Source organism: Dermacentor silvarum, chromosome 1 (genome assembly GCF_013339745.2).
Source record: "Dermacentor silvarum isolate Dsil-2018 chromosome 1, BIME_Dsil_1.4, whole genome shotgun sequence".
In the NCBI taxonomy this organism is placed as follows: Eukaryota; Metazoa; Arthropoda; class Arachnida; order Ixodida; family Ixodidae; genus Dermacentor; species Dermacentor silvarum.
In genome coordinates, this window is record NC_051154.1 from 445,828,794 (window position 1) to 445,851,804 (window position 23,011).

The 23,011-nt window shown below is 46.8% G+C and overlaps 1 protein-coding gene across 1 annotated transcript in view; it reads left to right on the forward strand.

Annotated features, from left to right (window-relative positions):
- The first annotated feature begins 817 nt into the window (after positions 1–817).
- Positions 818–23,011, forward strand: part of LOC119449032 (uncharacterized) — an 80,321-nt gene continuing 58,127 nt past the window's right edge. The window contains exon 1 of the mRNA XM_049660836.1: positions 818–941. The gene's annotated coding sequence lies outside the window, so the exon portion shown is untranslated. The remainder of the gene's footprint in view (positions 942–23,011) is intronic.

Consider the following 23,011-nt stretch of genomic DNA (forward strand, 5'->3'; position numbering starts at 1 on the left):
ATAAACGTTTTTGCGTGGCAGTAAAATGTTGTCGACCCATTTAGGCACGTATACGACATCGCTTTGCCAATTCTTCCTTGCTGAGGATCCCTTTCAGCGGCATTTGTATCCTTCCGTTGCACGCTGCCGAGATTTTCGACCAGCCACCGCAAGCGAAGTAGGGCGACGCGGACCAATCGGAGAAGCTGGCACCACCCTCTTCATGCGGTTATCTATTTTCACTGTGCTGGCTCGGCCCCATCGAAACCATCTCCATTAGAGCGTGCTCCTCGCCTCTTGTCAGCCAATTAGATAAGAAAAACCGCTGAGTGTAGACAATGTTATTGGTTTTGAAAGCGAACAAAGGTGACGTCCTATAAACGAGGAGAATGTTTGATTGGGTTGTTCCGACAACGCTACGGTCACCGCCCGATGCTTGCGTCGGTGGTTACGTAAATTTAACGTCAGGAGTTGCGAACCAAAACAGTTTGGAATCATTTTTCGTTATAGCGCCCCAGTATTGATTTACGCGGTAAAATCGGACGGAATTCATTTGAGTACCGAATTAAGCAGCGTTGGCTGGTTGCACGCCTGGAGCCCGTTATGAACTCCTTGGATGATGGGCTTGAAGCAATGTGGCATAGCCATAAATATTTCCAGGGCGAGAGGGTAGGGGAGGGGCGACGCCCTCAGCAGCAGCGGAACCGCCAGCAAGCGGCTACTAAAAAGTGCCTCAAACGTTGCAGGAACTGCGGCATCATGGTCAACGCCTGCGACGGCACGTGCTGAAGAAGGGAGCCAAGCCATTGGTCAAGCGGAGGCTGACAAAGAGGGTCACGTGGGGAACACCTGCCTCCGCTGCCTACAAAAGGACGACGCTACCTCGAGGCTGCCACACATACGGACTCAATAGCAGCGGAACCGCCAGCAAACGACTACTAAATCTACTTCACGCATTGCAGGTTGGTTTGTTTTTCCTACCTCATTTAATGCATCACTTCTCTCGCAATCCCTACTGCTGCATTTTGAACGCGTATTGAGTGCTTTATTTCTTTTAGTATCGCATAACATGGGTGACACATGTCCGTCTTGTAAGGGCAAGATAAACGACTGCGATTTGTGGCTTGTGCGTGGAATGTAAATGCAACTATCATGTTAGCACATGTTTCGAGGTAACAAATAATGCGTACAAAAAATTAGAAGCTGCAAAAAACGTTTTCTGCATCCGCGATGTGTAAAGTGACGGATCATTGTACCAACACCGCTGAAAGTAAGAGCTAGCCGAAATTCACGGCAAGCTTAACGAACTTCTAATTATTAAATCGAAAGTCTGCGCTTTGCACAAAATCAAAACAAATGTTAAGAGCTTTGAAAAACCAGTAAACGTCATTTTCAATCAATATGACGACTTTTCGCGCAAATGAAGCAACAAACAGCCGACATTTCAGACCTGAAGAGGCGGATTATTAGGCTTCAGGTCGAGGCGAAGAAAAATGAAGTGGATAAACTTAAGCATGAGGTTAATGAGCTAGACTAGTACAGTAGACGCCTCAATCTGGAAGTACGTGGTTTACCTCACCACGTAAATGAAAACCTTCTGAAAAAGCTCAACAAATTGGTCACTGATCTCGAGCTTCCACCGCTTCTTGTGTCTTGACGTTGAAGCCGCCCAGCGCGTACCATGCAGGAATGAGAGGAAAGACAAAAAACATGATGCTGTGATAGTTCGGTCTTTGTCGTGCCTAACAAAAGACAGATGGGTCCCTAAGAAAGTGAAATTGCAGCAACCGAAGTCAACCATATTCATCAATGAAAGCCTTACGGCACATGACAGGAAGCTTTCCTGTGAAATGAAATCTAGGGCACTTGAAAAGGAATACCAGCTCGCATGGCATAAAAATGAAACGTTCTCTGTTCGTCGAATGCCCCGTGATCGGGTGATCAGAATCGCTTTTGCGCAAGATCTCGAAAAAAATTTGTTAAACTTGAAGATAACCGCCTTCATCGGGGTATTACGGCATTATGGCGAACGACCACAAAGGACGCTACTACGATGCTAATTCTTTCCAACAACTAAACGCCCTACGCCACCAAAAGCAGTTATTGTTGCTTCACCGCAATGCACAAACTTTACAGAGTAAAATAAGGCAGTAGACATATTCCTGAAAACTTTAAAACGCAATCTTGATTTCTTAGCTTTCATCGAGACTTGGTTCACTGACTGTCAATTTACTGTGGCACTCACGGGATACAGTTGCACGTCAGTTGGTAGGGAGAAGAAACAAGATGGCGGTGTATCAAATAATGTGCACAATAGTCTGAAGTGTGATGTCAGAAAATAGTACACTGTGATAACTTAAACATTTAATCTGTTATGGTAAGATTGGCCAACTATTTACTAGTTGCAGTGTATAGGCTTCCTTCTTGATATGTGCCTACATTCGCGAACTTAGTGCACGAGGTTTTTAAATACTATGAACAAGAAGGTGCTCGTGCGAATTAAACTGACGATTTTAACATAGTTATGTTATCCACTGACGCCAAAACACAACAATTTCTGGACACTATGCTGTCTTTCGTTATGGGAACGAAATTCATGTACCAACCAGAGTGACAGAGCATTCTGAAACTCTTCTAGACTTGTGTTTCACCAACTGCAAAAATTGGGCGTATGCTGGCATTCTTGTACATTCGTCACATCACACACAAGTAAACCGACACATTTGCTTGAACTTATTGCAAGAAGACACCGTATAAACCGAAATATCATTAAAAATTTTTTCATGAAAAAAAAACAAGCTAAGGCCACCCCTGGTCTTATATAGCTGTCTTAAGCCTAATGTGAGTCGTTTGCCAACCTGTGGCAGCCTTGCCGAAGCGAACGGCAACATGGCTGCTCAGCAACAATTTGGCGTTTCGGAAAAAAGTCTGTGTTTTTGGAGAGTGCAGAAAGGGAACGTGCTGAAGTGCAACCCGTGCAAGACGTCATTTCGTGGGCGGTGCGGTTCATCGGCAGCTTCAGGACACACTCTCGGACTTTGTGCGAGAACTTCGTGCGCGCTGGCTGTCGGCGACCATGCATACAATGCGCTACAAAGCCGTGGAGCTCGCGCGAGAAGGTGGACTCGAGTCCACCTTCTCGCGGCCTGCGACAAACGGTCGGCTTCCGAGGACAGTTCTGCCACTTCCGACGATTGAGACCACAGCTCCCAGTAGCACACCCAGGATCTCTGCCGGGGGGGGGGGGGATTTTTTTTTTTGGGGGGGGGGGAAGCAAGCACTTTGCATAATATGCAATTACCTTGATTTAGCCAGAGGAATCCAACAGCAACGAAAATGCCTAATAATTATAATAATTTAACGACACCAAGGATGATGACGATGTTTATTGCTTCAGCGTTTTACTCAACGTAATTTAAGAGTGAATGAATAAATACAAGACAGTGATAGAGTGTTTTTCTTAATCAGAAAAAATTGACCACTAGCCACCTCCTGAATTGTAATGACAATGTGAACACAGCACTGAAGGTACGGTGCGCCACTGACTTGGTGGTGGGTGAGCGGTGCCGTTTCGAAAATAAGTGCGCTTCGGTGATTTTTGGCTGTTTTCTTTTTCCCCTCTTTTTTTCACGTTAACTTAGGCGGTTGACCTATATTACTACTCGAGCTATAATCCGGTTTATACGGTACTGAGGAAAAATTAAGCATTTCAAAGAATTAGCTGCTGAAGCTGATTGGAGCCCAATTCGCGAAATCACCCACCCTGTATACTTGCGTATTAACCCTTTACCTGGCAAGATAAGAAGGACCTGGCCTGGAATGGCTTTGTTGCTTTAGTTCTTCTTTACTTTGCTCAAATACATACCAATTGAAATATTAAACGGTTTCTCTAAAAACTAAGCGAGATACAGCAGGTAAAAACTGTTGTTGACCAGGTGGTAAAAGGTGAATGTATGACCCAAAACTGGTCTCTGGCACTTGCTTTAGCAAAGTCAATGTATGTTCTTGAGATGTACGTTTTTGGAGTTAACAATTATGCGCTTCCTCAAAAACGAAAAAAAAAATTTCATTGGCGAGAATACGACCCCCACGTGTGCGAAGAAGATAACGACGAAGCCTTCAGGTCTTGTGACGAATACATGTGCTGCTGCTCACGCTCGACATTTGAGTGAGTACCACTGTTGAGCAGGTATATAAATAAAGGCAAATTGAAAGGCACAGACTAATATTTGGATTTGTATAATTTTTGCAGATGCTTTTGTCAGGTCAACAATATTGTTGAGCTACCAGTTAAATGGTTCAATACTTATGCTGAAAGTTACCGAGCGTTATGACTTTGCTTCTCCACCTATTTTGCTAAAAATGAACAAAAAAAGCTACGAAGCCATGGATACGTGCCTCACTTTTACAAATAATGAAAGAGTTAAACCATTTGGCACATTCATCAAAATAAAGCGGGTGGATCACGTGCTTCAGTTTGGACAAAGTGAACACGCATAAACTACTGAGCAAATGAGTTTGCAAGCATTATGAATTATTTCAAAGCAGTTTGGAATACTCTACACGATCTCTTGGTAATACTGGGCACAAATACTGTTTGTGAACTTTTAGTAGAGGGCAAATCTTGCTCTGGCACATTGCTTGCTGATATATTCAATGACCATTTTCTGAGATCAAGGGCTTTTGAAACCTCCGCTAGTACCGATACTCGCTATAATTTACACAGCGCAAATCGTATTAAGGAATCAATTTTCTTGGCCCCCGCAGATAAATAAAAGATAAATTTATTCATGATGATCCTACACAATAGTTGCGCTGCGGGTTTTCATGCTATAAGAATAGGCCATTAAAAGTGGTTTCACTGTATATTACCTTACCATTTTCACATACGTGCAACTTGATATTAAGTACTAGAATATTTCCTGATAAGCTCGAGACAGCCAGAGTTTCCGTGATCCACAAAGGTGGTGACCAAGATGACATGAATAACGACAGACCAATTTCTCCGTTGCCAAGATTTTCAAAAATTAGAGCGTGTCATGTACTTGCGGATTTAGACTTTTGTATAGCTTAAAAGATATAACAACACATCAATTCGGATTTCAGAAAAAATGTACCGAGAAGGCCTTGCTATCTAATAAAGACAAATTATTTGATAACTTTGAGCAGGAACTTCACACAACTGGAATACTTTTTGATTTTACAGAAGCCTTTGATTCCATTAAGTACGAAATTCTCTTGGAAAACTAAACGAAATATTGAGTAAGAGGTGCTTGCCTAAAGTTAGTAAGTTGTTATGTCACAAATGAAGTTGAGTGTTCAGATATGCAGCACGCAATATCAGAAATGGCCAAGTTAAAGTACCGCATCCCGCAGGGGTCTTTCATTGACCCGCTTTTGTTCCTCTTGTATATAAATGAACTGTCACTATACAAATGACACCCGACATCATTATGTATGCTGATGACGCTAACGTTTTTTTTTCTCTTGTAAAGATTTAGATAATCTAGAAAAGGAAGCTAATAAATGGTTTAGCCATATGTGAGTATGGCTGAAAGCAAATAAACTTGAGGTAAACACTTAAATATGTTGTTTTTCGACAAAGAAACAAATGTATTCTTCGTAAAATTCAAGCTACATTTCGAAGCGTTTTGACTGAACGCGCTGTATATCCTAAGTTCCTTGGAGTTATTTTCTATGAAACGCTAAATTGGTCACTCCATAGCAACAAACTTCTTATAGATATTTCGCAGTCCTTTGGTATAATCGGAAAAATTAGGTGTTTGTTGCAACTTTGGGTAGCAAAGCTGCTCTATTATACCTCTGTGTATTCACAAATCTATTACTGTTTGTTAATATAGGGGCACGACCACACAAACAAGTAAAGTATTCATAGAATACAAAAGAGAATGTTACGCATAATCGAATGCGTTGCACGTCGAACGCATTTCGCCCCGCTCTTTCACAAGCGCCACTTCGAAAATCTTCCTTACAATAAAACAGGGACAATTATTTATGACCAAATGAGATCAAAGACGGATGCATTCCATGAAACTTATTTTCGGAAACAACATACCTATAGTTTTAGACGCGCTAACTATTACAGTGAGACAATCCGGACAAATTACGGCAGGCAAAAACTTGCACACATGATTCCTCAGCTACTGAATATACATCATGTTATTACCAGCATGGTAGAAGAATGCCGCTAAGTTGCCCTTTTTAAAAGAAGATGCATGCTTGTCTACTCACGCTTCACATGTAAATTTTTTGTTATTTTCTGATCTGTTCTCTTTACAGAAGGGTGTTGCCTACATAGATGCGATGTGGGATGACCCGCACAAGTGTTGCAATGTTGTATTTGTCCTCATAGTCTGCTTTCCGATTTGTTGTACTTTTGAAGTGGTTATGACCCTACTGCTGCGACCAAAATTGTGAAAATTCTTTTTTCTACGAGCAGTTTGTGAAATGCTCTCTCACTTCATGCTTTTTTATTTTATTATTTTGTGGTTAGGGTGGGTCTTGACACATCATCAGGCATTTATTTTGCTTTTTTGCCACTCCTTCCTACACAATCACCGTGTAAAAACCATTTGTATGTCTGAATGAGCGAATGAATCAACGAACAAGTGGATGTCGTGGCACCTCGTATTGTGCCAGGTATCCCGGTACACACAGATTTCGGGGAATGGGGGGGGGGGGCGGAAACGCACAATTTCGGTTCTGCCCGCCTGCCCCCCTTCTCTAGCTTGAAGCTTTGCGTTAGGATCGAATGTCTGACTGCTTTGTTAAAAAAGTTTATTATTTCTCATATTCGCATAATTACTTGCCCAATTACTACCTCGGTTCATTTAAAACGTATGCGTTGGTGGTAAAAGCAATGTCGCGGAAATCGTGTAATTATTCCATCTTCGCTGTATTTAGGAAGGAAACTTTTATTGCGATAGCAATTATATGGACACTCCATACGCATTTCTGCCATCGTTGTCGCCATCACCGTGAGGTTCCGTATAAAGTCCAAGGGCGACAACACCGCCGCCGCGCGCCCTACGCTGTATTTGCGAGTGTAAGCGTGCGAGGGGAGCCGACGATCGCGGCCCAGTCTCGCCCGCACGAAAATGAGGAAAGCGGGCAGGAAGCGCGCCGCCTTCCACAGCGCGCGAGGCACCCAACGTTGCGAGTGATCGGGAGGGGGGGAGGGGAGGGAGAGGGGGGTGGCATTATACTTTTGCTGCAACTGTGTATGTGGTGGCAACACCGTGGCGGCGGCTGCGTGCGGTCGCGTGGTCGGAATCTTGAGGGCAATCTGCGTTGGGGGCAGAGTCGAGGTCCGTCGGCGGCTCGTGCTTGGCGCGTGCTGTGTGTTCTCGGCGCTTAGTTTGCGTTGAAGTGATAGACAATTGCACGAATGTCACTTCGCTCACTGCTGCTTCTGCGTTTCCTCACGCCAGCGTTTTGAAAGCGAGTGGCCGTGGTCATCAAGTGTGATGTGTTCATGTTTACTGTATGCGCTGACACCATGACTGTTCATTTAGTTAGCAAGCGAGTGTTTACAATTGTACGGCCGATAAAAGTGCTATCCTTACTTTGTATGGCTCTCTGCTAATTTGCTATCGCAATTGATGCTTCGCCTTTCGGGCGAGACTGTGGCATTTTTATTGCTTTTTCAATAATGAGATCCTCGTAAAATAGGAAATCGAAGGGCCTGCTATTGCAATCATAAAAATAAGCTCGACCAAGAAAGGAATGTCAAAGAAAGTGATTAAGAAAGGCACAAAGGAAAGATAGTGGATGAATAAAACATCGCATAACTTAGGCATAGCCGGCCACAGTATACATAGTTTGCACGTGACGTCATATCCGCCGCCTGCCCCGATCGTCCGCCATCGCTAGGTACTTCGCTACTAACCGCTGGACCGCTGCGTTTGTGTTCGGCGCTCGCTTCTACGTGTCAGCGCCACATGTTTGCTGTCGTGAAAGCTTTGCGATGGTAATTGTAAGGAGCCCTGAATTTTGCCCTTCCTACATGGACGAGCTTGTAGGGCCGACGCGGGCTCGCTACAAAGAAAAGGTCGGAATGTGTGACGGCGTGGACGCATATACAGCTGCACGTTGGTGTGGATACGAGTTCAGACCCAGAGGTGCTCCCGGCCACGACGTACGTCGATATTATTCATTATCTTGTCCCGTCCGCGAGCTACGTCACGCTGAACGAAATAAAGGCTTCCAAATCGCTGAAGACGCACAATTACTTCACGAGCGGTTGGGTGAGGGAGGTTGCAGCGAAGCGCCTGTCGTCGGGTCTTCCCCATCGTCCTCGGTGAGGTGAGTCAATGAAATCATATGCTTTTGGCGTGCAGCAGAGAAAACTATCTCAGTATTTTTTTGTGCTGCTGCATTCAGGGACAGCTTTCTTGCTACAAAGGTTCACCTATTTGCAATTTTTCTCCAAGCTTCAAAACGCGTGTTCGCTTCTTTCTGCGAGTTTTGTTTTACAGTTCGATGCATGTCCGTTCATGTGAATTTTGTTGCGTTAAAGAGAAGTAGCTCATTATATTGAAAGCATGCGGACATTCAAATATTGCTTAGCATATCGCTAAGCGAAGCACACATACCAAGAAATGACGATGCGAAGCAGTTTGGAGACCGTTAAAAAAACAAAATTGGGGTTTCCAGGGCAAAAATTACGATCTAATTATGAAACATGTGGTAGTGGAGGGTTCCGGGATAATTTTGACCGCCCTAAGTTATTTAACGTGCACTACAACACAACCACACGGGCGTTTTTCAAAGCGGTGAAAGCGACCATGCGTTTGCGAGCAGGCGGTCACAAACCTGTACGGTGGCTTTCGCGGCTGTCGTTTTATGATCATGCGTGATGTGCAGTGTTTTGGCGTGTTATATACTCGCCCGAAAGTCGTTCCGATTTATCCGGGAAAGCCATAGGCACCGACGGTTCTCCGACAGCATTCTTGTGCGTTCGCACTGCCATGTTATTAGTTTTGGTGCAGACCTACGCCCGGTTCTGCGTAGCTCGGCTTCGCGACCGTGGTACTTCTTGTGCGGCAACCGAAAATCGCGCAGATTGGCATGATCATGACGCGAGAAGGAACTTCAGATCAACAATGCGTCAGCGCGCGCTGCCTGCTCCAGCGCGCTTCTGCAGGCCCGCAGGTGACTAAAGATGGCGGATAGGCTGGCGGACGGGTGCGGAAGTGACGCGCGTGCAAACTATGTATAGTATGATGACAGCACAAAATATCACTAACACCCCAATGTCCCGTGACAGCGCTCTTTGCGACAACTTTCACTGTCTGTATGTACTCACTGCGCAAAAATAACACAGACATAACTCTGCACACACCGAAAGCTAAGGCAGCCAACAAATATACATGTAAGACAATTCAAATACATCACACGCAAAAAAAATTTCACCCAGTAACTCCTCTGGGAGTTAAGTATGTGTAAGTATTGTGCAACTTGCTCATCTCCATGAAGCTCGATGTCATTATCAATGGCATGAAACTTGATCCGACCATGCAGTATAAGCCTGTATCAAATTTTATCAGGCGTTATAAAAGTTATTGTACTAGATCCGACCCTTATCAACCCTTATTGGTTATCAACTTCATCAGACTTGACCCGAGGCTTATCAACCCTTATCGGTTGGGATCAATCATATCACTATCGACCCGATCCTTATCAGCCCTTATCCGTCCTTAATCTTAGCGGACATGATCAACCTTATCGAAATTAATCCGACCTTTATCAACCCTTATCGGTGCTTATTAACCATATAGAAATTGCTCCGACCATAAGCCCGTATCGCTTTTTAACACTTTATCCGTCCCCGTCAAACCATGATCAACCGTTATGAAACCCACCTAACTCCTCATCACTCCTTATCACCCTTATCAACTCATTGACTGCTTATCTGTCTCTTGCGCGACGTGAAGCGCATGAGCCCACCGAGATCGGTGACATTTTAGTCGGTGAAGGAACGCCCACCAGCGACCACCGAAAAGCATCGTGGATGTTGCGTACTTGGCACATTTTCGCAAAATCGGAATTTTGCTTATGGGTACAATGCTTCAAGTCGGCTCTACATGTGGTCCTAGAGATGGCTTTTATTCCACCATCGCGAAATTGTTCAACAACACATTCACAGAAACTGCTCTCATTTGACATTTCTTTTATACCGCTGGTACAAGACATGCATATGGTTCAGGTATATTCACCTTCTGTAAGCGTGGGTGTTTAGCCCAGGGGGTGAGACACTCGTCTGCTGAGCATGTGATATCGAGAAGTTCATGACCACGCTCTTTGCTTGGGTTTGCCGTTAGGACACTTCGCCTGTGATCATCGTTGGAGACTTCAATGTGGCCATTTCAAACCCAGACGTGAAATGATTCACTCAATTTGTGCCAGAAGAGTTTGGTTTGAAGTGCCATACTAATCCAAGCTAAGCGCTCAACTACTTAACAACGGTGGTGTATAGATTTAACTTTAGCGAAGAATCTGTTTAAGGTTTAACCGAACAAATCAGCGTATTCACAAAGCTATCGTCACTACCATTACCAAATTATGAAAATAAATACATGCACCCTTGTCCAACCCTGTGTGATACGCTACAGCTTCGCTCGTCATCCACCTTCAAAGAGGGGAATGGATCCTCTTTTTTTTCCTTTCAAACTTATTTTGTTTTATACATTGATTTCTTCATTGCGATTCGCCTTACGTGACAGATGGACGGATCGACGGACGGGTCTCCTCATTGAGCAGGCATAGAAAATGCTTACGCATTTAAAAAATATGAGCAGCACTCTTCTCACGATGACTATCGAGGTAATGTAACTAGCATTCAAGCAACGTAACGACGCACCGCATCGCTGAAGGCACCTCAATTTACACTCTGTAGTGGTCATTCTGAGATTGCCATTGCTTCGGCTATATGCAACATACACTGTCACCAGGATCGGCCAACGTTGCTTTGACGCTCGCTCGCCCGGGTCGCCCATGACCATGACAGCATTATGACAAATGCATGACAGGCGAAATGACGAAGACGGCATGATCACAATGGGATGATCATGACTGTATGACGACGATAGATAAATTGATTCAAAGTTCCTAAAGTGGGCGAAGGATGCTAATCGCGTTGAAAATTAGAAAAGATTTTCAGAAGTTCAATTCAACGTTCACAAAATCAGAATATGTGAAGGGTATGTGGCTGCACAGTTGCTCGAACCAAATGTTTAAGCATTTCTCGAACACATTTTGTGAAACGCCCAGCAGGCAGCTTAGTCCCCACGGAAAAAGATTAGCGCAAATGACTGTTTGCCGGAGCGGTAAAATCACGATACACGGCACGAATGACTGATGGCCGGAGCGGCACATTCCATTTTCCAAAGCAGGGGTGGCCGTCAGAAATGGTATCGTAATTTTGCCGCTCCGGCCTCCAATCACTTGTACCGCATGTCGGGAGTTTGCCGCTCCGGCCAGCAGTCATTTGTGCTCATCTTTTTCCGTTGTTACTGTACATGGGGGCATATGCTTAGTCTCCTCCAAACACATATTTGTCAGGAAGATTCTTCTTATAAGAATAACACAAGCAAACATTTCTTTATAATCAACGCATTCATAATTCTACCCTTCCGTTTGCAAATTACGCTGTTTCCCACTGTCTGAACATAGCACGCCGTAATTCTAAGTTTATTTTCAAAAACAATTATATTTTCATAATAAATAATTCAAAGATTTGTGCTGGAAACCGAGGCTCCACTGACGGAAATATATGCTTTATACACATGGAAGTATTTCATACACATCGAAGTTTGTAGGTTTTCCGTTCAATTTTTGTTTTGCCGTGAGGCTGAAACGAACGCGTGTGTGAATTTAGGCGTGCACCTGCGCTCCACTTAGTGCAATCGTCGACGCCACACGTGCTGCCGCTATATTTTTTTTATTTTTGCGACGGACTAGCGTCGCCTCTTTCCACTTTGGGAGTACGTTTTTAATATATTTTTTCTAACTTTTTAGGCATGCACACTCAAAACATTTTTGTTATCCTGTTATTATAAGCCTCCCCACCTCCATATTCAAATGGCACTGCATTGAGTAGGTTCAACGCCGTTCCCCTACCACAAAGTAAGTAAACGTTTGTTTAAAATGTTTCAAACTTGCCGAGTGGAGTTGTAGAAGCGCTCCCTGCATTATCTGCGCCTATCTGCAAACTACACGACCATTTATTAAAATGGCATGCACTCGAGAAGCTATATCTTGTTTTAGAGCGCAGCTCTTAGGCGCTCGTTCCTACGGCGAGCGTTGGCGTTCCCGGCGAAACCAAGCTTATGTGAGCTAGAATAATCTAGCTCACTTTAATCGGGTGAAAGAGTACAGCGAAAGCTCGCCCCTTGCGTGCCGCGTTCGGTCTGATGAAAAAAGCGGAAAGATAGGGTGCCTCGATGCCCAGCGCCGCTTTCAGGGTGGGGACACCCACACTTTTCGGCGCCATCTTGGTTCTTTCCAATACGGAGGCGCTAGGCGTGTGGCGGCTGCAGATTAACCATTGGGCAGAAAAAAAGGGTGCAGGGCGTGGTAAGGGCGATACCGACGCGATTTAAATGCAGATTTTCTGCTTTACCATCTGATAAGCAGTTTTCTTGCATAGAGAGAGGGAGAGAGAGAGAGAATAAACTTTATTAAAATATCGCGGAGACCAGTTTTGCCTCGAAGGTGGAGCCTTTAGTCCGGGGCCCCATATGTAGCAGCCACCACCTCGGCACGGTCGACCAGCCATTGCTGGCCAGTCGCAGTCGCGTCGGTCAGCCGCTCCTCCCAGGAGGTGAGGGTGGGGTTCGGAGTGGGATAGACGTTGGGAATGTCTTGGCAAAGCCAGACCATATGCAGTAGGGTGGGGCGGTCACCGCAGTGTGGGCATTGAGATGGACCACGGGAGGGGTAGAGGTAGGAATAGAAAAGGGGCGTTGGGAAAGTATTCGTCGGTAGTTGTCGCCGACAGCCTGTCGGCGAATAAGGGAAGGATGAGGTGGGGGGTAGTGTTGCTGAGTTAGTCGTATCTCAGCAAATTGGGATGCGTACGAGAAAGGTTGCGGTCGGATGATGGCAGAGCGGTCCCCAGTGGCTCGGTATGAGAGTTCTCGGGCCAGCGCATGAGCGCACTCATTACCGGGGATCGCTGCGTGCCCAGGCACCCAGACCAACCGAAAAGTATGCGAGGTGGATGGTAGGAAGGACTCGAGTATGGACGTGGTGGTAGGATGCAAAGTGTTAAAAAGAAAACGCCGACAAGCTGCCTGGAAGTCTGTGAGAATATGATTGGGGATAGAAGGAGAGAGAGAAGAGGTGGAAAGGTTTGCCCTAGCAATTGCCCGTTCTTCCAGGAGGGAGACATCGGTTAATGTACGTTCCGAGGCTGCGAATACGGTAATGAGATCAGAGTCCACTACTATCGTGACTCCCCCGCGTTCATCCGCTGGGCTGGCCTCAGTGAAGAGCACACGAACAGCACTGCAGCTCACGGGATATTCGCGCCGCAACTAACGCGACCGATGATCCCGGAGGGCAGTATGGCGAGTAGGGTGCATATGGCGGGGTATAGGAGATACCGTGAGCTTCGCACGCGCTGCTGGGGAAAGGCACGTAGATGTAAGGACACTAGGGCTGGGTGGGTAACCAAGTGAACTAAGAAGATTTCGTCCCTGAGGTGTAGAACTCAAGCGCGTCAGCTGGGCGACATGTTGGGCTTCTATGAGTTCCTCTAAAGTGTTAGTCACCCCAAGTCGCTCCAGGTTAAGGGTAGTCGTCTGCACAGGAAGGACAAGTGCAAGTTTCTGCGCTTTCCGTAGTAGGGTACACATACGTGCGTGTTCAGTACGAGTTAGGTTGTGATAATGTAGGTGGTATAGTAGGCGTGGGTGTATCAAGGTCTGTACAAGGTGTAAGGCATCAGCCTCTTTGAAGCCATGTGGGCGGTTAGCCACCCGCCGAAGCATATGCATGATTTGGTTACACTGGGTGGTAAGTTGGCGAAGGGTATGCGTTGCTTTGGCGTTGGCTTGTAAAGTGAAGCCAAGCACCTTTATGAACGATTTACCTGGAACCGGTTTCGCATCTAATGTGATCTTAAGAGACAAGTCTTTCTGTCCGCGAGCGTGTTTTGTGACGAGCAGTTGCTCCGACCTGGCAGGGGAACATGTGAGACCTCCACGCCGGACGTATTGCTCGATGGTGGTAGCTGCTTCCTGCAACTGGGTTTCAATGTTTCCGAGAGAGCCTGTCGCAACCCAGACAGTGATATCGTTTGCGTAAACAGCATGACGAACATCCGAGATCTCATCGAGGAGGGGAGGGAGACCTCGCATGGCAAGGTTGAACAGGAGCGGAGATAGCACGTAGCCTTGTGGAGTGCCGCGATTTTATACAGGTTCAGTAGGGGAGCGGAGATCACCGATGACAAGGCTGGCAGATTGGTGACGAAGAAAGTTTTGGACATAGTTATACACTTTCGCGCCGCAGCGAGCAGCTGCTAACTGTTCAAGAATCAAATCATGTGAGAGGTTATCGAATGCCTCCTTGAGGTCTATGGCTAACACGGCGCGATATTGCGCAGAACTTGGTAAGTCTATGACATCGTGTTTCAGGCAGAGCATTATGTCCTGTGTAGATATGCCACTACGATAACCATACAGGGTGTCGGGAAGCGCGCTGTTATCAGAAATAAATTTATGTAAGCGGAGCTGCACAATTTTCTCGAGCACTTTGCCAAGGCATGAGGTGAGAGAAATCAGGCGCACGTTCTCCAAGGAGAGGGGTTTTCCTGGCTTGGGAATCAGGACTACTGTGGCCTCTTTCCACTCTTTTCGTAAGGTACCGGATTCCCATACCTCATTGAAGTAAGTCGTAAGTTGATTGGTGTCACAATCAGAGAGGTTATACAGTAACGAATACCGGATTCCGTCGGGACCAGGGGATGTGGTACGGCGAATATCGGTGAGCACTGCACGAAGCTCAGTGACAGTTATAGGAGCGTTAAGATAAGCCAGTGTGTTGGGAGGACCCGTGTAGTCCGCGTAGTGTGGCGCGTCTGGTGGTGGGAGATACCGCCGTCGTAACTGTGCAAGGCATTCGGTGTCCGGAATATTAGTTGCGTGGAGAAGTTTTCTAATACTTCTGGATTTCTCTGATTTTGCTTGGCCGGGCTCTATTAGATGACGTAGCAAAGACCGGGTACGCGCCGTACTGAGATTGCCATTAAATTTATCACAACGTGAGTGCCAGTTTTGACTGGTAAGGCTCTCAGCGTAACGAGCAGCCTCAGCAGAGAGCGGTGCGATGCGCAGCCTCAGCTTCCTGTTATGCGCTGGCGGCGCACCGTTTGGTTAAGCTACGGCGCGCATCCCATAAGTGGACGAGGTGGGCATCTATGTCTGGTGCATCAGGCGTAGTGGTGAGGGTGCGCGTGTGAACATCTAGCCGGGTTTGCAGCGTCTGAACCCAATCGGTAAGCGTGTCGGTTGCGGAAGTGGTGCCAGAGGCTGCGCGGAAGGCAGGCCAGTCCGCTAGTCGGATCTGGCGTGCCTCTCCCACAAAGTCTTTTGTATTAATTCGCGTAGCAATGATTGAGTGGTCACTACCTAAGTACTCGTCAAAGTTATGCCAGGTGCAGGAATGACGACCATGGTAAAGGGTAAGATCTGGGCATGTATCCCGAGAAACGCTTGTGCCAAGACGAGTTGGTACCGATGGGTCAGTAAGTAGCGTGAGGTTGTGCTGCTGGATCAAAGTGCGGAGCTTGCGGCCTTTCGGTGTGTTATGAGGATATCCCCAAGTGGTATGAGGGGCGTTAAAATCACCCGCGATAAGTGTAGCTCTACACTTACACCGCGCTACTTGAAACAATGTGTCGAAACGTGCGTGGCGTTCTTTGGGGCGGCTATAGACATTAAGCAGGAGGAGAGGTTGTGCGTTGCGCTTGCGGGCGCTGCTGGGAAGAAGCTCAAGCAAGACATGTGGAATGTCTTGGTTATCCAATGTAAAGTCAAACACCGCATGTACCCGCCTGACTAGCGTAGCTACGAGGTGGTCCCGATTGGGATCTTTATGTGCAGCATATACCACATATCCAGGTAGACTAGCAAGGGTGGGAAGTTCCTGAAGAAATATGACGTCTGGTGGAGAAATGTGTGTTTGAAGATACTGTATGAGGCTTGCACGCTTCTTTCTGAAGCTACGACCGTTCCACTGCCACACCGTGAGTTCCGAACAGGCGCTTGGTGTGGCAGGTACCTGCGCGTTACATTTCGCCATCACTGCGACGTGGGCTAACTTGACGGGATGAAGTTGAGCTGCATCCCGCTGAAGGAAGGCGGCGTGCCCGTATTCGTGCTGCGAGTTCGGCTACAGTGTCTGTCAATTTGGCAATGGCGACTTCAAGGCGTGTAAATCGATCCTCCGTAGAGGCCGGATGCACAGTCTGTTCGAGTAATGTGGTGAGAGTGTCAAGACGCTGCTCAAGCCGGGTGACGCGCGTCGCTAAGCTGGGCATAAGGTCAGCGTCTGGAGGCTCTGGGGGCTGGCTGTCAAATCGGAGTTACAGGGGTGGGGTTAGGCAAAGCTGATGGTGTTGGGGGGTTAGTTGGAGTATCCATGGGGGCTGGCTGTGAAATCTGAGTTACAGGGGTGGGGTTAGGCAAAGATGATGGTGTTGGGGGGTTAGTTGGAGTAGATAGGTGTTGTGAATACGCAGGGGATGAAAGAGGGGTGGTTGAAGCGGCCGACCAACTTACACGAGGCGGAGGCACGGTGGTCTCCGACAGGAGCCTCGGACCCGCAGTTCTCGGAGGGTTGGCACTGGAAGGTCGAGGTCGCGACTTGCTGCGCGGCTTGTCGCTTTTCTTAGTTCTGGACTTGGACCGTCGGCGAGATGAGTCAGGAGTCCTGCTCCTGGAGCGGCTTTGCGAATGGCGCTGCGGAGTGTTGGATCTGGAAGCGGCCACGTCTGGTGAAAACGGTGGTGGTGGTGGTGGCGGGCGTGGTGCATGCCGGAGTCTGGTAGCTTGATAAGCAGCTTTGTTTGCTGCCTGTATACTCGGACAGGGTGGATCTGTAGCAGAGTGAGCGCCGTTGCAGTTGGCGCAGTTAGGGGCACATGGGTGAGGGGCATTGCGCACCGGCACAGCGACAGCGCAGATGGGGTAGCGAAGATGCTGTGGCGTCGCGCAAACGTCGGCCTTGTGGCCGAGTTTAGGGCAGATTGTGCATTGTTGCGCACGGGTATAGTGTGGCCTACGCCGGTATATTGCCCTGTAATAGAGCATGGTGTATGGTATTATATTACCATGAAAAGTTATCAGAGCAGTTTCGGTCTTTCCTATCATCCAGGCAGACAATATCGTGAAACCCGGGGCGTCCAGGTTGGCCATTAATTCTGCTGAGGTCGTGTGGGCTTCGATTCCATGTACAATTCCACGGCAGGAATTGTCTCGGGGTGCCAGATAGCTGGAGACTTGGTGGGAGGTGGCTTGAATGGTGAGAGTAGTGAGCTGGGCCAGTTTTTGGACTACAGAGTTCCGCGTGGACACAAAGACAGCCAGGTTCTTGTGTTCCTGTATTTCGACTTGCGTTTTTTTTTGTATTCATTGTCGGTGAGGCAAGCGGCAGCACTCACCGCAGACATGAGTTGGGCAGGTCGCAGGGTGGTCAGGACAAAGCCTCCTTGAGGTCGCAAGATGACCTTGTGGCCATGAAGCCGGGTGGTGAAGCTAGTGGTGGCTGTAGGCTTGTTCAACAGCGCGTTCTTCCGCCGATTCACAAGCGTCCAACCTTCAGAATCAGGCTTAGACGGCATGGAGGCAAGCGTTGAAGATAGTCACAATGCGTTCAACGTGGCCGCGATGAACGCTGAACAGACGCGGGGCCACCGGGGCTGCAGTGGCCAGGCGTCGGAGACGAACGCGCCCTCCGAGGCCCTACTGCGGCCTGTCGCCTCCAATGCTTCGTCGGGGGACCCAGGAAGGAGAGATGCAAACTTGGCGAAAATGGCCAGGAATCAATCTGAAGGCTCAGGTATTTGACATCCCCGTAGTCCAGGCGATGAGAGAAAGCGACTGGTGGTACTCACATAATAAATAATGCAGAGGTCATGGTGTTAGGAGTGAATACCGCCGGAGCGTGAAGAAGATGCGTCCGGCACTCACGAACCCCGGCAGCGCTCTGCTTGCATAGAGTTCTCGTTTCAAAAGAGGTGGTCCGACACTTTTCGCGTGTATCGCAACCTGAAGTTAGCACGATTTGTTTGCGAGGTTACCCCTTTCTTTATTTACTCATTTCACTGGTAAACGACCCACAAATATTACTGGAATTGTACACTTGATAAAATGTTAAATTTGAAGCTCTTTTAATAGTAATCTTGCTTTTTAGGGTTTTCCCGTCATATTTATGAAACTGGGAGAAAAATTAGGAGACGTCGCGTGAGTAGGCCTGCAGCCGTTCAGGTGCCTGCTGAAGAAGCACAATGCATTGAGAACAGTTTTCAACGCTCAAACACAATTTATTTACAAAAGTATGCACTAATAATCCACTTTATAAGCTCTCAGCAAGGTTATCTGGTAAAAATGTCATTGCCCTACTGCACGCTCGTACCTGCTACAGTCTTGCTAGCATAACAATCAGGTGCCTTTTCAGGAGTGTTAAGCCATCGCACATAGATGCGGAGATGTGTGGAAATAAATCGCTCTAGAAGTTTTCCAATCACATCTTTGTGCTGATAACATGGTTTTCTGGCAAGGTTTCCAATAATTTCCTTCAGTGCTTTCAATGGTCTTTCTCAGACAGCTCAGATCTTGACCTTCAGGAAAAGACTTGAGAAAACCCTCACATTCAAAAACAAAGTCCAGAATTTGTCTGCTTGCAAAAATTTATATTTGCCGCCTTGGACATATTCATTTAGTTGAGCAAGGTGGTGTTCCTGTCCAGGTTCTTCAGCCGCTAGCATCTACATGCACACAGAGCAGTGTTCCACAGTGCGGTAATCGGCTTTAACAGAAAGGCTGCCAAGTGGGTGAGCACATCTTCCCCAAGAGAAGAAACTTCCTCTAACTCGAGAATGAAATCGCTTCTCTGATCACTCTCTGCCGACTGAGGGATGCTTTGTGCTTGTTTAATTTTTGTTGAGAAAAAGTCGACCAGGTAGGTACTGTCATCGATCGCGTATCCAGGAAACGAGTCTACAAGTGCCCCAATACTCCTAGCTACAAAAAAGGTCTATTCAAAAACATCTAGAATAAACCTACGCCTTTGCAAAAAGTCATACACGGTGATCACACCGTACTGCAACCTTATAATCACCAGAAAAGGCACGCCAACATATACAAGCAACTTCTCTGGGAAAATGAAAAGGATTGCAAAGGGACATTATGCTTAACAAAATCATGATCCTCACTCGCATATCTTCGTTGTGTCCGTCGGTACCCAGCTGTCACGCTTTACTTGCGCTGCCCTTCCTTGTTCTACGTCGCGGGGGTAACAAAATACTCGCTGCTCCTTTGCGGTCGATCCAGTGCACAGAGCGACAAAGCAGCCCGTCACGTTTCGTTAACAAGCACGAACATCACAAGGGACTACACAAAACACGAGCTCTCACACCACAACGCCACAAAGAAAGCAAATGGAGCGCGCGTCCGTTCAGCTCGACAGCCGGCGCGAAAGAACCAACATGGTGCTGAAAAACCAGAGCGGCGGTGCGGGGCGGTTGAAAGGCTGTCCCCACCCTGTAAAGCGGCGCTGGCATCGAAGCGCCCTACAGGAAGAGAGATGAGTTGCGAGGAGGAAAGCAGAGAGGAGGGTGCAGTGGAAACTTGAGGTGTAAAGCGAAGGAGGGCATGGCGAAAGGGTGAGGAGGAAAGCGGAGTGTCGGCGGCGACCAGGCATGCAGCCAGCGCGGAAACAGCACTGGTGTGGGCTTCGGACCCACTGCGCATGCGCTACTTCACTTGCGCCACCGCCAGGGAATGCGCTGCGCGCGAGCCACGCGTTGCCGCGTTCACGCTTTTTCTCTGAACAATGAGCGGCGCAACTGGTGGAAATGCCTAGTCTGCCGCTGCTGCTGAATGAGCTGCCCGAGCAAAGGCTCAGAGCCGCCGTCGAGAGCATCCTGTCATTCAGAATCAAATTCTTTGCCACAATATAACGCGAATTCAAAACACCTAAACAGCTGCGCTCAAAGCTCGCATTAGGGAGTATCGTAATCGTCAATTGGTGAAATTTTTTTCTTTTAATTTATAGCGCTTTTGCATTAAATATTCAACATATGTGTTCGCACATCATGAAGGGTGTTTTGCAACACCCACGCAACTACTAAGTATGAGTGTATAATGGTCGTGAACATTCACGGAATCACACAATTCAGCATGCGACAAGATTTCAACTACTAGTAGTATTAAAACTTCGTCCACCCTGTCATACATTTCAAAATTATCTTTACATACAGAGATTTCCAGGAGGCTAAGTGTTACTTTATTATATTCAGTGCCCACGACCGTTATGGACTCTGTTCATGGTGATCTCGTGGGCGCCGCCATGTTTGATCACCTGATGAAGTGCCCATTGCTTGCCTCAACTGCCTTGCTGCGTTCATGTTTGCAATGAATACGGATCACACCCTGGTACGGCTCATCAAACCTCTGTTTCGGCGGATATTGTTGGCAGTCACTGGTTCGTTGACGCGCCACATTCACCAACGCTACAGAGGCTTCAGTGAGGACTTAAGCACATTCGGAGCTCATTTTCGTACAAATGCAGCGAGCAGCAAATACACGCCGTACGGTGCTTGTACTAGAATCCGAGCTAAATATCTATTCCAAGCCGTCCATACTATTCCAAGCCGTCCATACGCTTCTGAACGAAATCAAGATGAGTGTCTCTTGTCTTGCTTTCGTTATTTTCCTATCACTTTGAATCAGCGGCTTGTCATATTTCTGACTCAATAACATTATTCGGAGCGGCGCGGTGGTAACAGCGCCATGCACCGGGAGCTAGGGGTGCTCAAAACTCACTGCGTGAAACGGTCACGTGGGTTTTCAAGAGGCGCCATACGTGTGACGAGCATCGAGACGTGCACATGATTAGCATATACGCTCGATGCTGACTCGCAGTCTGTTATATGCTACTGAGAGGAAGAAAGAAACGTTTTCTTTATTTCTTATTTTTTTTTCTTTTCTTTCCGCCGCTAGTCTGAGGTTAATTGGTGAACTCGGTGGAGGGCACCACGAGAATTTGCATGAGTACCCCTTGTATAAAACTTTCGAGAAGTACTAAAATTAAATTCTGGGGTATTACTTCCAAACCACGCTGCGATTATGTGGCATGCCGTAGTGGCGGATACCGGAATAATCTAGACCACCTGGGGTTCTTTAACGAGCGCCCAATGGACGGTACACGGATGTTTTTGCATTTCGCCCCGATCGAAATGCTGCCACCGCGGCCGGGATTCGATCCAGCGCCTTCGGGCTTTGCTTCTAGAAGTGCAATAATTAATTTGCTGCGAAGCCCCTAATAAACCCAGAAAATATTAAACCTTGGCCATGTATCCCCCCGTAACACTTCCCCCATTTTCACCGTATATGAACTAGGTGCCACACTTGGTTCACTGGGGAAACTTGGGAAACCCACCACGGCTTTCACATTGTTAATTTTCTGCCTAATCGCTCTCATGTCTGCTTATTTGCGAAAGATTTGCTTTTTCTATGCACCAGGCTTGGAACGTGGTTGTTCTGTACTTAGTAAAAGCTTGTAGCAAAGACGTATGCTCGCTTCTCACTTGCTTACTCTCTCGATATTCACGGTGCATTGATTCAAGAGTGTACCTATTCATCAATTTTTGATGCGTGACCGTGGGAGTGAATGTGAGTAGGGGTGTATGTGTGTAGATTCCCGCCCCTACTCTCCCCCTTCCTTCGAAAAAAAGGGAGTGTGAGCAAACGCCCACTAAGTTTGTCGAACCATCCTGGCCATCATAATTTTCCTTGAACTTTGCCAGTGGTAAAAAATCTTCAAAAGTGTTCCACTACCGCAAGGATTATATTATACTAGTTCACTTTTTTTGAGATTGTATTACGGAGTTGAAAAAAAGGAGTAAGAACGCATAAAGAACAGTAAAAGTGAGACAATAAAGTAGCTAGCCAAACGCCATTCAGCATGGTTAAGAATGGTTGAATATTTTTCTACGCTTCTCCATTGTCATAGTAAAGAAACTGAGCGCATTTATCAGATTCCCGCCCCTACTCTCCCCCTTCCTTCGAAAAAAAGGAAGTGTGAGCAAACGCCCACTAAGTTTGTCGAACCATCCTGGCCATCATAATTTTCCTTGAACTTTGCCAGTGGTAAAAAATCTTCAAAAGTGTTCCACTACCGCAAGGATTATATTATACTAGTTCACTTTTTTTGAGATTGTATTACGGAGTTGAAAAAAAAGGAGTAAGAACGCATAAAGAACAGTAAAAGTGAGACAATAAAGTAGCTAGCCATACGCCATTCAGCATGGTTAAGAATTTTTCTACGCTTCTCCATTGTCATTGTAAAGAAACTGAGCGCATTTATCAGATTTGCGGTGAGGATACCTGCTGTGCATGTGAGGATACCACAACTGTCGGTCTATTACCCCGGGAGCAGCCTAATCATGCATATCACATTTAAAGGTCACGTTAACATTTTCATTTATGTTGACCGCATTTAGTTCTGTACAAACTATTCGTCTGCGACGCATACGCGTTTTATTTCCACAACGTACCGGAAGGATCAGCGCTCAAACTCGTGGTTTATTCAGTATCAAATTAAATTTCATATTGACAGACGCACAGGGCTGCTGATGAAGCATCGAGGTTCATGGTTTTTGCCGGGCGAATGTTTTTCTTTTTTTTTTGATAGGTGATATAAATGTGCCGATAGCTACAAACGGCAATCATGTTGAGACAACGTGTTGTGCAGTGAACAACGCAATCTTGATGCTTATTTT